Source organism: Tachyglossus aculeatus, chromosome X1 (genome assembly GCF_015852505.1).
Source record: "Tachyglossus aculeatus isolate mTacAcu1 chromosome X1, mTacAcu1.pri, whole genome shotgun sequence".
NCBI classification, from domain to species: Eukaryota; Metazoa; Chordata; class Mammalia; order Monotremata; family Tachyglossidae; genus Tachyglossus; species Tachyglossus aculeatus.
This window is the reverse complement of record NC_052101.1, coordinates 49,999,053-50,013,794: the sequence shown is the minus strand read 5'-3', so window position 1 is coordinate 50,013,794 and position 14,742 is coordinate 49,999,053.

Genomic DNA, 14,742 nt, shown 5'->3' with positions numbered 1-14,742 from the left:
AAATCATTTTTCTCTTTCTGAATCCCTTGTTAGATTGTAAGCACAGACTGGGAGCTCCTTGTGGGCAGGGAATGTATATCTTTCTACTGTTGTACGTCCCAAGTGCTTAGTATGATGCCTAACACTAGGCACGTGCTCCATATATACCATTGATTGGTATTTTTTTTTTCTGAGGAGGGGTGGGCTCAAATCAGCACCCACAGTAAACCAGCAGCTCCAGCAATGATCACAGGTCCCACATAAGTCTAGTCGTCCAGGGGCAGGGTAAGGGCTGGCCTTCAGCCTCTCGTTTTGCTTTACCTCTAAGAGTCTTCTCTTAGTGTCCATCATTTTCCTCTGAGTCTGTCCTATTTCTCCTATAATCTTCTAAGAGTCTTCTCTTTTAAGGGTCCACCGTTTATGTCTATGAAGCTAGTCTATTTCAGGAGAATGTATCTAAGGACCACAGGCTGTCCAAGTGGACAACTATGGTTTTGCCTCTGCAGAGGCCCTGACACGTCCCTTTCCCTGGATCCCAGAGTCCAGTCCAATCAGTACCTTCCCAGAGGGCTGGATGGGGATTGGATAGTTTTTTCTTTGGGTATTTGTTAAACCTGGTATGGGCCAGGCACTGTTCTAAGTGTTGGGGTAGATACAAGCTAATCAGGTTGGACACAATCCATGTCCTATGTGGGGCTCACAGTCTTAATCCCCATTTTACAGATGAGGAAAATGAGGCACAGAGACACTGGGTGACTTGCCCAAGGTCACACAACAGATAAGTGGCAGAGCAGGGATCAGAATTCAGGTCCTTCTGACTCCCGGGCACATGTTCTATCCATTGGACCATGCTGCTTTTCTTTCCCAGCTGCACAATGTTCACATGATGGAGCATTCAAGAGTGACACCCAATATTGCTCCACACTCTGGATACTCTTGGTGATTCACAGCATTGTCTATTTCTTCACTGGGGCGGGGATGAGGTGCAATGGACCAACTTCAACCCAAGTCACAGAGGAAATCGGTTTCCACACTTTTTAAGTTGGATCTCACACCTTCCAGTTTAGAGCTTAGACGATCTGATTTTCCACTATCTGTCCCCAACGGGTGCAGATTCGGCCCTGGTGACTGGTACTTTGATTTTCAGCCCCCAGGATCCCTCTGCCTTGGCTCCTGCCACCAGGTTCTACAGCTCAGAAGTGGTGGAAGAGTCCAGCGAGAACCAGAAGGAAACAATGACTTTAGAGCAAGCAGCAGGGGGTGGGGACATAGGGGAGGTCAGGGGCTCCTATAACGATATAACCTAGGGTTATCCACAGGCTTCTACAAAGAACCTTGGTGTACGGCCTTATATCCCGACTACACCGCATTACCTAACTTACACATTGTACAGCTGTGGCTCTGAGTTGGCAAAGAGGTGCCCAGTACTACTGAGCACCATTAGTGCCCACCCTACTCAGATCACTTCCCCAAGCCATAGTTCTTAGCATCTCTTCCCCACCCCGCCCCACCACCACCATCCCCCGCACACACAGACTCATACTATGTCCAGTCCTATATGGTCCTGTACAGTAATGACTGGGGATTCTGGCCAGGCAGAGCAGGTATCAGGACAGTTACCAAGGGAGATGGGACAATAGGCTTTCAGCAAAGAACAGATAACCCCATCATCACCAGGAAAGCTACTGAGAGTGCCAGTACTGAAGGGTCAGGAAAACATTCTCCAGATAATCATTCCAAGAAGGTCAGAGTAGCTGAGCCAGCCATAACCCTTTGGCAAGAGCTGAGCAGACTTCGAACCAGGGGACACCCTGAAATAGGCAGACACCTCAGGGATGTCCCAGACCACCCAGATTGATGTGATCCTCTTACTGTGGGGGTTCCCCAAGGTTCAGTGCTTGGTCCCCTTCTGTTCTCGATCTACATGCACTCCCTTGGTGACCTCATTCGCTCCCACGGCTTCAACTATCATCTCGACGCTGATGACACCCAGATCTACATCTCTGCCCCTGCTCTCTCCCCCTCTCTCCAGGCTCGCATCTCCTCCTGCCTTCAGGACATCTCCATCTGGATGTCTGCCCGCCACTTAAAGCTCAACATGTCAAAGACTGAACTCCTTGTCTTCCCTCCCAAACCCTGCCCTCTCCCTGACTTTCCCACCTCTGTTGACAGCACTACCATCCTTCCCGTCTCACAAGCCCACAACCTTGGTGTCATCCTCGACTCCGCTCTCTCATTCACCCCTCACATCCAAGCCGTCACCAAAACCTGCTGGTCTCAGCTCCGCAACATTGCCAAGATCCGCCCTTTCCTCTCCATCCATACTGCTACCCTGCTCGTCCAAGCTCTCATCCTATCCCGTCTGGACTACTGCATCAGCCTTCTCTCTGATCTCCCATCCTCGTGTCTCTCCCCACTTCAATCCATACTTCATGCTGCTGCCCGGATTGTCTTTGTCCAGAAATGCTCTGGACATGTTACTCCCCTCCTCAAAAATCTCCAGTGGCTACCAATCAATCTGCGCATCAGGCAGAAACTCCTCACCCTGGGCTTCAAGGCTCTCCATCACCTCGCCCCCTGCTACCTCACCTCCCTTCTCTCCTTCTACAGCCCAGCCGGCACCCTCCGCTCCTCTGCCGCTAATCTCCTCACCGTACCTCGTTCTCGCCTGTCCTGCCATCGACCCCCAGCCCACGTCATCCCCCGGGCCTGGAATGCCCTCCCTCTGCCCATCCGCCAAACTAGCTCTCTTCCTCCCTTCAAGGCCCTACTGAGAGCTCACCTCCTCCAGGAGGCCTTCCCAGACTGAACCCCTTCCTCTCCCCCTCGTCCCCCCTCCATCCCCCCCATCTTACCTGCTTCCCTTCCCCACAGCACCTGTATATATGTATATATGTTTGTACATATTTATTACTCTATTTATTTATTTTACTTGTACGTATCTATTCTATTTATTTTATTTTGTTAGTATGTTTGGTTTAGTTCTCTGTCTCCCCCTTTTAGACTGTGAGCCCACTGTTGGGTAGGGACTGTCTCTATATGTTGCCAATTTGTACTTCCCAAGCGCTTAGTACAGTGCTCTGCAAATAGTAAGTGCTCAATAAATACAATTGATGATGATGATGTCAGAGGAAAGGAGGCCCACCTTTAGGGTGGGACCTGGGAGGGGCAAGGAGTGTTGGAAGGGCATAATAGTTGTCCAGGGGTCAATGATCTTGGCTCTGCAGACCAAAGCCCACTGGTCCTTGCTTCAGTGTAAGGGTGAGCCGTAAACTGCTTTGTTGTGGACCTGTGTGTCGGCTCCTTTCCTTTTTGGGGGGTGTTCTTTTATAGGAACCCCTGCACGTTGCTGATGGGAGGTGATTGTAGGCAACACTCTCCACCCCTGCCAACTGAGCCAGTGGTGCTCAGTGCTCTCCGCCACCCCCAAACTGAGCCAGTGGGTGCTCAACTGGCTAACAGACTCACCACATTACTCTGAGCATGATAAGCTCAATCACCAGAATGCCCCAGGACCCCTCCAGCCCAGGAGAAAGTGGCTTCAGGTGAGCAAATTGAAGCCACTGGACCCTTCAAGTGGGTCTTTAAGTGGGACTTCAAGGGTCCACACTGGACCCTGTGTGGAACCTGTCCACACAGTCCCCAATGGGCAGCGATTTGGTCTCCCCTGCCCCCATCGACCTGCTGGCCAAGACCATGCTTTCCTTTCCTCAGTGGCAAAGGGCTTGATAAGCACGTTGGTGCAGGTGTGGCATTTCAGACCCCATTCCCCTCTTCTCCTGAGACACTCTCTGGGGCTAATGATTGAGCTCCTAACTGCAGCGCACTGTACTGAGAGTCAAGATCCACTTTTCCTGCCCTTGAGGAGCTTACACAACCAACTGGGAGAGGCAGACAGACAAAATTACTGTAAGGACTGGGAGAGCCAAAGAAGAACAAGGACCTTTTAGGGAGACATACAGACATGTCAGGGTGAAGTCGCTGAATAACCAAATATGCATATGTTCTGGAGGGCAGAATAGAATATGTAAAGTATTAAGGCTGGTGACTTGATTGATGCAGTTAAGGTGATGTGCCTTAAGGAAGGCTTCCTGGAAACCAGAATGGCTCCAGCCGAGAATTTAGGGCCATGCCATCACCCCCCCCGACCCCCTCCCCCACCGCAGCCCAACTCCTTCCCAACCCTCCCAAAGCCAAGGAAGAAGTATCCCGGCCACACAGGCAGTCAGCCTGGCAGCTGTGAGGTTTCAAACCTCTCACTTGGGAAGGGATTTCCAAGCAGTAGCATGTTTTCCCCCTGGGGTTCTCAAAGGCTCACTCCCCGAGGTATTACCACCTGCTGAATTGGTGGCAGGGGCAGGTGGAGATGCCAGCAGAAGAGAAGCAGCATGGCTCAGTGGAAAGAGCCCGGGCTTTGGAGTCAGAGGTCATGGGTTCAAATCTCAGCTCCTCCACTTGTCAGCTGTGTGACTTTGGGCAAGTCACTTAACTTCTCTGTGCCTCAGTTACCTCATCTGTAAAATGGGGATTAAAACTGTGAGCCTCACATGGGACAACCTGTTCACCTTGTAACCTCCCCAGTGCTTAGAGCAGTGCTTTGTACATAGTAAGCGCTTAATAAATACTATAAAAAAAGGAGCAAGCAGCTTATGGATGCCGACTGGTGGTTCAGGTCCTCTATTGGACAGGCTTTCCATGATGGCAGAGAACGTATTGCTCACTTAATAATAATAATAATGATGATGGCATTTATTAAGCACTTACTATGTGCAAAACACTGTTCTAAGCACTGGGGAGGTTACAAAGTGATCAGGTTGTCCCATGGGGTGCTCACAGTCTTAATCCCCATTTTACAGATGAGGTAACAAGCACAGAGAAGTTAAGTGACTTACCCAAGGTCACACAGCTGACAATTGGCAGAGCCGGGATTTGAAACCATGACCTCTAACTCCGAAGCCCAGGCTCTTTCCACTGAGCCACGCTGCTTCTCTAATGTGCTTCTAATTCACTTCTGATGTGCTTTGCCAAGCGCTCATTACAATGCGTTGTATAACATCAACATCACTGTTACCACAAGAGAGTAAGGAATGTTATTTCACATTCTTTCAGACCAGTGGAAAGAGGACTAAACAGCTATTTTAAGGGGTGGCCACACCTTGCCCTGATGAAGTCCCTGTTTCTTCCCTGCTGCCACTGGTTCATAGGGCCCAGGTGCATTTGCATGACATATGTCCCAGGAGGGTGGAATTTTCCCAAAATAATTCAAGCAAAACCCTTGACCACCCCAAGCTCTTCAAGGACCCTGAGATAAAAGGGGTCCTTTCACAAGACCAGTAAATTCCCATTTTTACCCAAAATGAATCTGACAAAACTGTTCAGCTAGTGTTTCCTTTTACATTGCCAAACTATGGTAAGCACAGTTGGTACCCAGGCCTCAATGCAGCCCCTGCCTGTTTCCTTCCCAAGGCTAGTCTCTCTTGCAGGCCTGGGAGTGCCTGTGTCCCCCAGATAATTAGCAGCACTTATAACAGAATCACTCACTGCACCGTGGAAACAAAAATCTTAGGAGTAGCAAAGGATGAGTTATAACTGTAGTCTCCTAGAAAATAGGAGGTGTTTAGTAAGCAATCCGTGCTGTTTGGAAAGCACTCGGTGATAGGCCAGGAAACAGGACATTTGACACAAGGACATCACAATAGATATCACTGACCCATTTTAGTCATCACTGCTTTCTCCCCACCCTCCTTCACCAGGGATGGGATACATCTTCAAATTGCAAGGCCTTTGGGCATCTAGTACCTGTAAGGCAAGGCTCCATTAGACTGTAAGCCTTTCATGGGCCGGAAATGTGTCATTTTTTTATCACCTCTTCACATCCACCCGAAGCAATGTCCTATACACAGAAGGGAATCAATATATTCCATGACTAATACTACTACTTTGAAAACTAAGAATCAATCATTCAATAAAATTATTCAATAGAATTTATTGAGCACCTAATGGTTACAGAGTAGTGCACTAAACTTTTGAAGAACAAAAGAATTAGTAGATATGATCCCTGCCTTCAAGGAGCTTACCATCTAGTGGGAGAGATAGACACTAAAATAAATTTCAGCTAAGAGGAAGAAACAAGAATACAAAAATGTGTAAATAAATACTTACAACTCCCCATAGGTTCTAGTGCTGAAATGGCAGATAGAGGATATAAGGCATGGAATTCAGAAATTAACCAGGGAAAGCCTCCTGGAGGAAATGTCATTTCAGACCCTGAAGAGAACAGTGGTCTGTCAGATATGAAGGATGGAGGGTGGGGTTTCAGGGAAGAGGGAGGGCGTGAGCAAGAAGTTTGAGGCAAGAAACTAGGTTAGCTTGAGAAGAACCAAGAGCGTGAGCTGAGGTGTAGTGAGAGAAGAGAGCCTTAAAGCCAAGAATCAAGAGTTTTTGCTTGATATGGAGAGGAATGGGCAATAACTGGAAGTTAATGAGGTGTCAGGAAAAAGGTGGAGATAAGGGAGATAGAGGGACCAGAGAAAAGAATGGCCTGGAGAGGGAAGAAACTAGGACCAGGGATTAATGAGGAGGCTGATGGAGTAGTCAAGCCTGGATCTGATAAGAATTTGGACCATTGGAGTGGCTGGAAGTGATGTCAGAGAAGGGTAGATTTGGGAAATGTTGTGGAAGGAGAACTGACAGGACTTGGTGTCACAATATGGGGGTGATTATTATTATAATTATTATTGTCATTGTTAACAATAATAATTGTGGAATTCATTAAGTACTTACTATGTGTCAATTATAAGTCCTGGGGTTGAAAAAAGATAATCAGGTTAGACACAATCCCTGTCCCACCAGGGACTCCTAGACTAAGAGGGAGGGACAACAGGTATTAAATTCCCATTTTACAGATGAGGAAAGTGAGGCACAGAGAAGTTAAGTGACTTACCCAAGGTCACCCATCAGGCAAGTGACTTAGCTGAGATTAGAACTCAGGTCCTCTGACTCCCAGTCCCATAATCTTTCCACTAGGGAAAAACCTCCAGAGTATATTACCCATAGGAATGTACTCATTAATGCCACCAAGAGCAAGAGTTATAACTAGGACACTAAAGAGACCAATGAGGCCATGCTCTTGCCTCCAGGGAATGTGTACTTAACTACTCCAAAAAGATGATTGCCCAGGTTGTTAGAAAGTTCTCCAGAGGAGAGGGGCTGGAATCTATGAACAGCTGGTGCCAACATTTCATAGATGTTTAACAAGAAGTAAGACATTTCTATAATTCTCCAGTGGTAATACAAAATGGGAGTACCCTAATGGCATTAGTTTTGCAGCCTGGCCTGCAGTGGCCCACTCAAATTGGCTATCTTTGATTACCCATCTAGCCAATCCCAAGGTTTATACTAAGAGCCACCACTCTGAATTTCTAATGGTGAATCAGTGGAGGCTGACAGTGATACTTTCCAAACAGGGAAATATTCTACTTAAGCGGAGAACAAATTGGGGCTCACATAAGATGGGAAGGGCAGAACAAATATTTTAGTGACACAGAAGCAAAAGTTTCAGCCAACATGACCTAGAAGTGGATGGGCCACTGAAGACTAGTGTAGAGACAGACTTAGCCTGGCAGACAGCAATTGGCAGAGGGGTGGCCGTCCTCTAGCAAAGGCTTCTTGAAGACAGATGCCAGGAGGTACGCTTGAAAAAGAGACAGGCCCTATGTGGCCAACTGTATCAGAGCAGCTAGAATCTTTGTGAGGGTACATCAGAGAAGCAGCATGTCTCAGTGGAAAGAGCACAGGCTTAGGAGTCAAAGGTCGTGGGTTCTAATCCTGGCTCCACCACTTGTCAGCTGTGTGACTTTGGGCAAGTCACTTAACTTCTCTGTGCCTCAGTGACCTCATCTGTAAAATGGGGATTAAGACTGAGCCCCATGTGGGACAACCTGATTACCTTGTCTCTCTCCTGGCATTTAGAACAGTCCTTGGCACATAGTAAGTACTTAAAAAAATGCCATTATAATTATTGTTATTATTATGAGTCACACTTTGGTCTTTCTGGGCACACTCACTTATGCGGATACTGTCTTGCTGTCAGCAGCATCATCTAAGTGAACAAAGAACAGCTAGACATATGTGCCTTAGCACAAGACAGGAGCTAAAAACCAAAAAGCGGTCCTCTCTCCACTTGTGTACGGGCCATAAACTCTGAAATCTTTAGATCTAGTTCTTGAAAGAATTGGTTCCTTCAGGGACTGGGACATGCGTCAGAGTCTGGTACATGTAGTGGGGAAGAACTGGAGCGGATTCAAGGGAGGATCCTCATGGGCCCATGATCAAAGAGAGCCGATGTCAGGAGGAGGAGGAGCAGGGCCTATTGGATACCTGTTCTCCCCCTTCTTAGACTCTCAGCCCCAGGTGACAGGGACTGTGTCCAACCTGATTTTCTTGTACCTACCCCAGTGCCTAGAACAGTGCTAGGCACATAGTAAGCCCTTAAAAAATATCATTAAACAGAACAGGAACCATCTTTTGGCTACCCATCATCTTCCTAGAATCATAAAAACAATTAATGAGGAGTTAGGTGTCTGGCAAGGAGCTGGTTGTCTTAGTCAATGCCAAGTGCTTAATAAAGTGCTCTGCCTATAGTATTTGAATGCCATTGACTGATTGGCCTCTTCACTTCCTAGAAGCAGCTTGGCTCAGTGGAAAGAGCATGGGCTTTGGAGTCAGAGGTCATGGGTTCGAATCCCAGCTCCGCCACGTCTGCTGTGTGACCTTGGGCAAGTCACAACTTCTCTGTAAATTGGGATTAATACTGTGAGCCCCACGTAGGATAACCTGATCACCTTGTATCCCCCCCAGCACTTAGAACAGTGCCTTGCACATAGTATGCACTTAAATGCCATCATCATTATTATTATTATATAGTTATCGTTAACGATAGTTAACGATAGTTATCGTCCCATATCCCTCCTACCATTCCTTTCCAAACTCCTTGAACGAGTTGTCTACACGCGCTGCCTAGAATTCCTCAACAACAACTCTCTCCTCGACCCCCTCCAGTCTGGCTTCCGTCCCCTTCATTCCACGGAAACTGCCCTCTCAAAGGTCACCAATGACCTCCTGCTTGCCAAATCCAATGGCTCATACTCTATCCTAATCCTCCTCGACCTCTCAGCTGCCTTTGACACTGTGGACCACCCCCTTCTCCTCAACACGCTATCTGACCTTGGCTTCACAGACTCCGTCCTCTCCTGGTTCTCCTCTTATCTCTCCGGTCATTCTTTCTCAGTCTCTTTTGCAGGCTCCTCCTCCCCCTCCCATCCTCTTACTGTGGGGGTTCCCCAAGGTTCAGTGCTTGGTCCCCTTCTGTTCTCAATCTACACTCACTCCCTTGGTGACCTCATTCGCTCCCACGGCTTCAACTATCATCTCTACGCTGATGACACCCAGATCTACATCTCTGCCCCTGCTCTCTCCCCCTCCCTCCAGGCTCGCATCTCCTCCTGCCTTCAGGACATCTCCATCTGGATGTCCGCCCGCCACCTAAAGCTCAACATGTCGAAGACTGAGCTCCTTGTCTTCCCTCCCAAACCTTGTCCTCTCCCTGACTTTCCCATCTCTGTTGACGGCACTACCATCCTTCCTGTCTCACAAGCCCGCAACCTTGGTGTCATCCTCAACTCCGCTCTCTCATTCACCCCTCACATCCAAGCCGTCACCAAAACCTGCCGGTTTCAGCTCCGCAACATTGCCAAGATCCGCCCTTTCTTCTCCATCCAAACTGCTACCCTGCTCATTCAAGCTCTCATCCTATCCCGCCTGGACTACTGCACCAGCCTTCTCTCTGATCTCCCATCCTCGTGTCTCTCTCCACTTCAATCCATACTTCATGCTGCTGCCCGGATTATCTTTGTCCAGAAACGCTCTGAGCATATTACTCCCCTCCTCAAAAATCTCCAGTGGCTACCAATCAATCTGCGCATCAGGCAGAAACTCCTCACCCTGGGCTTCAAGGCTCTCCATCACCTCGCCCCCTCCTACCTCACCTCCCTTCTCTCCTTCTACTGCCCAGCCCGCACCCTCCGCTCCTCTGCCGCTAATCTCCTCACTGTACCTCGTTCTCGCCTGTCCCGCCGTCGACCCCCGGCCCACGTCATCCCCCGGGCCTGGAATGCCCTCCCTCTGCCCCTCCGCCAAGCTAGCTCTCTTCCTCCCTTCAAGGCCCTGCTGAGAGCTCACCTCCTCCAGGAGGCCTTCCCAGACTGAGCCCCTTCCTTCCTCTCCCCCTCGTCCCCCTCTCCATCCCCCCATCTTACCTCCTTCCCTTCCCCACAGCACCTGTATATATGTATATATGGTTGTACATATTTATTACTCTTTATTTATTTATTTATTTATTTTACTTGTACATTTCTATCCTATTTATTTTATTTTGTTGGTATGTTTGGTTCTGTTCTCTGTCTCCCCCTTTTAGACTGTGAGCCCACTGTTGGGTAGGGACTGTCTCTATGTGTTGCCAATTTGTACTTCCCAAGCGCTTAGTACAGTGCTCTGCACATAGTAAGCGCTCAATAAATACGATTGATTGATTGATTGATTATTATTTAATCAGGACAAGGGTCAGTCTTGCATTGCTACGTTTCACCACTCAGTTGAGAGGTTCCCAAGACTCAGTTTCCAGGGAGGCCCTAGGCTAATTCCTTCTATGGGTAACTAAAATCTAAATCAGATTTGGGAGATTGATTCTCTGCATGGAACTGTGACTTGGAGGTGTCTTTTTCCTACAATCTCACCACTGAATGCATATGAAAAAAATGGTAGCTGTATGACTTCATTGTTCGATGGGCTAAAATGCCACCATGGAATTTTAGATGCAGGGATTGGGCCTAATAATAAGAATAATGACAATAATTGTGGAATTTTTAAGTGCTCACTATGTGCCAAGAACTGAACTAAGTGCTGGGGTAGTTTCACAATAATTAACCTGGATGCAGTCCCTGTCCCACATGGGACTCATAGTCTAAGGGAGAGGGAGAACAGATATTCAATCATTTTACAGAAGAGGAAACCGAGACACAGAGAAGTTAAAGGACATGCCCAAGGTCACACAGTAGGCAAGTTGGAAAAGTTGAGATTGGAACCCAGATCCTCTGACTCCAAGGCCTGTGCTCTGTTTTCTATGAAAAGCCACCAAAGTCTTATGAAAAAAAAATCACATATCCTCCAAGAGACCTTCCCCAACTAAGTCCTCACTTCCCCATCTCCCTCATCGTTTGGTGTTGCCTATGCACTTAGGACTGTACCACAATCACTTGATATCCAACCTCACCCTCAGCCCCACAACATTTATGCATATATCAATTTATTTTAATGTCTGTCTCCCTCTCTAATAATAATAATGATGGTATTTGTTAAGCACTATGTGCAAAGTGCTGGGGAGGTTACCAGGTAATCAGGTTGTCCCACGGGGGGCTCACAGTCTTAATCCCCATTTTACAGATGAGGGAACTGAGGCACAGAGAAGTTAAATGACTTGCCCAAAGTCACACAGCTGACAATTGACGGAGCCGGGATTTGAAACCATGACCTCTGACTCCAAAGCCCATGCTCTTTCCCCTAAGCCATGCTGCTTCTCACACTCCAAGCCCACAAGGATCTTACGGTCTAGAGGACCAGCTCCTTGTGGGCAGGGACGGTGTCTACCAAATCTGTTGTATTATACTCTCCCACATGCTTAGTACAGTGCCCTGCACACAGAGGGTGCCCAATACAGTGCCCTGCCTGCAGCAGGTGCCCAGTAGATACCACTGCCTGACAAGTACAAGTCCAACTTGTACTTCCCAAGCGCTTAGTACAGTGCTCTGCACACAGTAATAGCTCAATAAATACGATAGATTGATTGATTGAGTGGCCAGGGGAGAGGCTCTGGACACACCCGGCTGCCGAGGCAGGGCTCAGCCACAGTGAGCGCGTAGACCACTCTGGCTGAGGGTTATAATCATTGTGAGGCCGGGCCCTTACTGGGCCAGTGAGGTGAGTCATCAGGTCTCAACTCCTCCAGGCTGCTGTCACCTCGGCTCTGATCCCAGAGCACGGTACCATCTGGGCCCAGCCACATCAGATTCCCTCCACCTTCCCAGCTGGCAATTCCCCTCTAGGAAGGATGAGACCAGCCCGATTTTATCCAGCAAGCTTTCTAATGCCCGGCCTCGAGAGGAGAAGCCAGTGCTCAAGCACTTTGTATAGTGCTCTACAAACAGTAAGCACTCAATAAAGACAATTGAATGAACTATAGGTGAAGGAGTTGGATGGGAGAGAGTCCCTCCGATTCCCTTCCCAGAGCTGACTGCTCCACTCCCTGCTGAGATCAGGGCTGCCAGCAGAAGCCCATTTCCCTAACCGGAAACTGGAAGCCTCATACAGAGTTTGGGATTTACTGAGTTAGCACAGACCAAGGCTCCAGCCAGAACCCCAACTGCACCCCACTCCGGAATGCCTTTGCCTGGCATGGGGTTTACTCAGCTGCTTGACAGTTGATCAATTTATTGAGAGCCTACTGAGTGCACAGCCCTGCGTTAAGTGCTTGGGAAAAGTTTACCTGAAGCAAGACATGTTCCCCGCCCTCAGGGAACTTACAATCTCATGGAGGAAAACAAGCAGACATAAATCATTTACAAAGAGTGAGAGGAGGAGGAAGAACAACAATTAGATGGGTTGTAGAAGTACTATAGAAGGATGACTTCTTGAGGGCAGGGAACATGCCTACCAACTCTGTTACTCTGTACTCTCCCAAGCACTTAGTACAGTGCTCTCCACACATTAATCCCTCAATATATACAATTCACTGATTGATGAAACTGAATATACAGCTGAATGCATTTGTTAGCCAGGGCCCCATCCAACCCTGTTCCCTGTCCATCTAGTTATCCAATGACAAGAAACACCCACTTTCTGATTAGAGGTAGGTTTATTGCCAGGACCTTGGAGAGCCTCGTCCCCTGGCAGAGCGTCCCCCCTTCCAAAAGATCCAAAAACCAAGAGATACAGGACCCCAGCAACCAGACTAAGCACAGGCATAAAAGTGACAGAGAGCAAGATTCATTCATTCATTCAATTGTATTTATTGAGTGCTTACTGTACTAAGCACTGTACTAAGCGCTTGGGAAGTACAAGTTGGCAACATATAGAGATGGTCCCTAATCAACAGTGGGCTCACAGTCTACGTCAAGGGTATGAGCAAGATCCTGAGAGTAAAAGCACTTGTTCCACTCTCAGGCTCGAACTTTATCACCAGTGTTTCACGTGAGTGATATTGGTCACTTCCTTCTCAGACCACTGTATCTGCATGCAGGCTTAGTATGTGTTACCAACAGATGGTATGATGGTTCAAATGAGTCTCTCGCCATGTAAAAATCACCATCTTTGCCACTGCACATGTCTTGTTTCTATGACAAGGGCATAGTTCAACTAATAGGTGGACAATTCCACCTACACCCTGGTGGGTACCTAATCAATTTCCAACAGGTGCTAGCACCTCTGTTTCTGTATTATCTCAGCTATTCTCCATTCTTTCCATGCAATCCCATCTCTAACTTAGGGCATTGGTTCCCCTAGGAATGGTCCTCCATCACAGATCTCAGCATTTATTCTCTTCTTCCCCCAACAGTTTATATTTAGATGACTAGGCATCTACTTCAAGTTCCAGGTTTTCCCTTTAAGAACTCATTTGCTCTCGTGGCTTCACCTACTATCTCTATGCAGATGATTCCCAAAACTACATCCCCAGCCAGGATCTCCCTCATTCTCTGCAGCCTCTCATTTCCTCCTACCTTCAGGACATTTCTACATAGCCGCCCCACGGACATCTCAAACTCGACATGCCCAAAACATAATGCCTTATCTTTCAAAACCTTGTCCTCCCCGTGACTTTCCCAACACTGTAGACAAACAGCCATCCCTGAATCACAAGCCCATAACCTGGGCATTATCCTCGACTCTTCTCCCTCATTCGCCCCATATATTCCGTCACCAAATCCTGTCAGTTCAACCTTCACAACATTGTTAAAATCCCCCCTTTCCTCTCCAAACTGCTACTTGTTAAATCAAGCATTCTATCCTACCTCACCTCGATCACTAGATCAGCCTCCTGCCTCTCCCCACTCCAGTTCATACTTTCATTCATTCAATCATATTTATTGAGTGCTTACTGTGTGCAGAGCACTGTACTAAATGCTTGGAAAGTACAATTTTGCAACAGATAGACAGTCCCTACCCTACAACGGGCATACTTCACTCTGCTGCCCAGATCATTTTTCTACAGAAACATTTAGTCCAAGTTTCCCCATTCCTCAAAAACCTCCATTCATTCAATTGTACTTATTGAGCGCTTACTGTGTGCAGAACACCGTACTAAGCGCTTGGGAAGTACAAGTTGGCAACATATAGAGACGGTCCCTACCCAACAATGGGCTCACGGTCTAGAAGGGGGAGACAGACAACAAAACAAAGCACGTTTTGATTTTAGCAATTATTATACTTGAAAGCTCTTACTATGTGCCAAGCACTGAACTAAGTGCTGGGTTAGATACAAGATAATTAGATTGGACACAATTCCTGGCTCATATAGGGTTCACAGTCTGAGGAGGGTAAGCCCGTTGTTGGGTAGGGACCGTCTCTATATGCTGCTGATTTGTACTTCCCAAGCGCTTAGTACAGTGCTCTGCACACAGTAAGCACTCAATAAATACGATTGAATGAATGAGT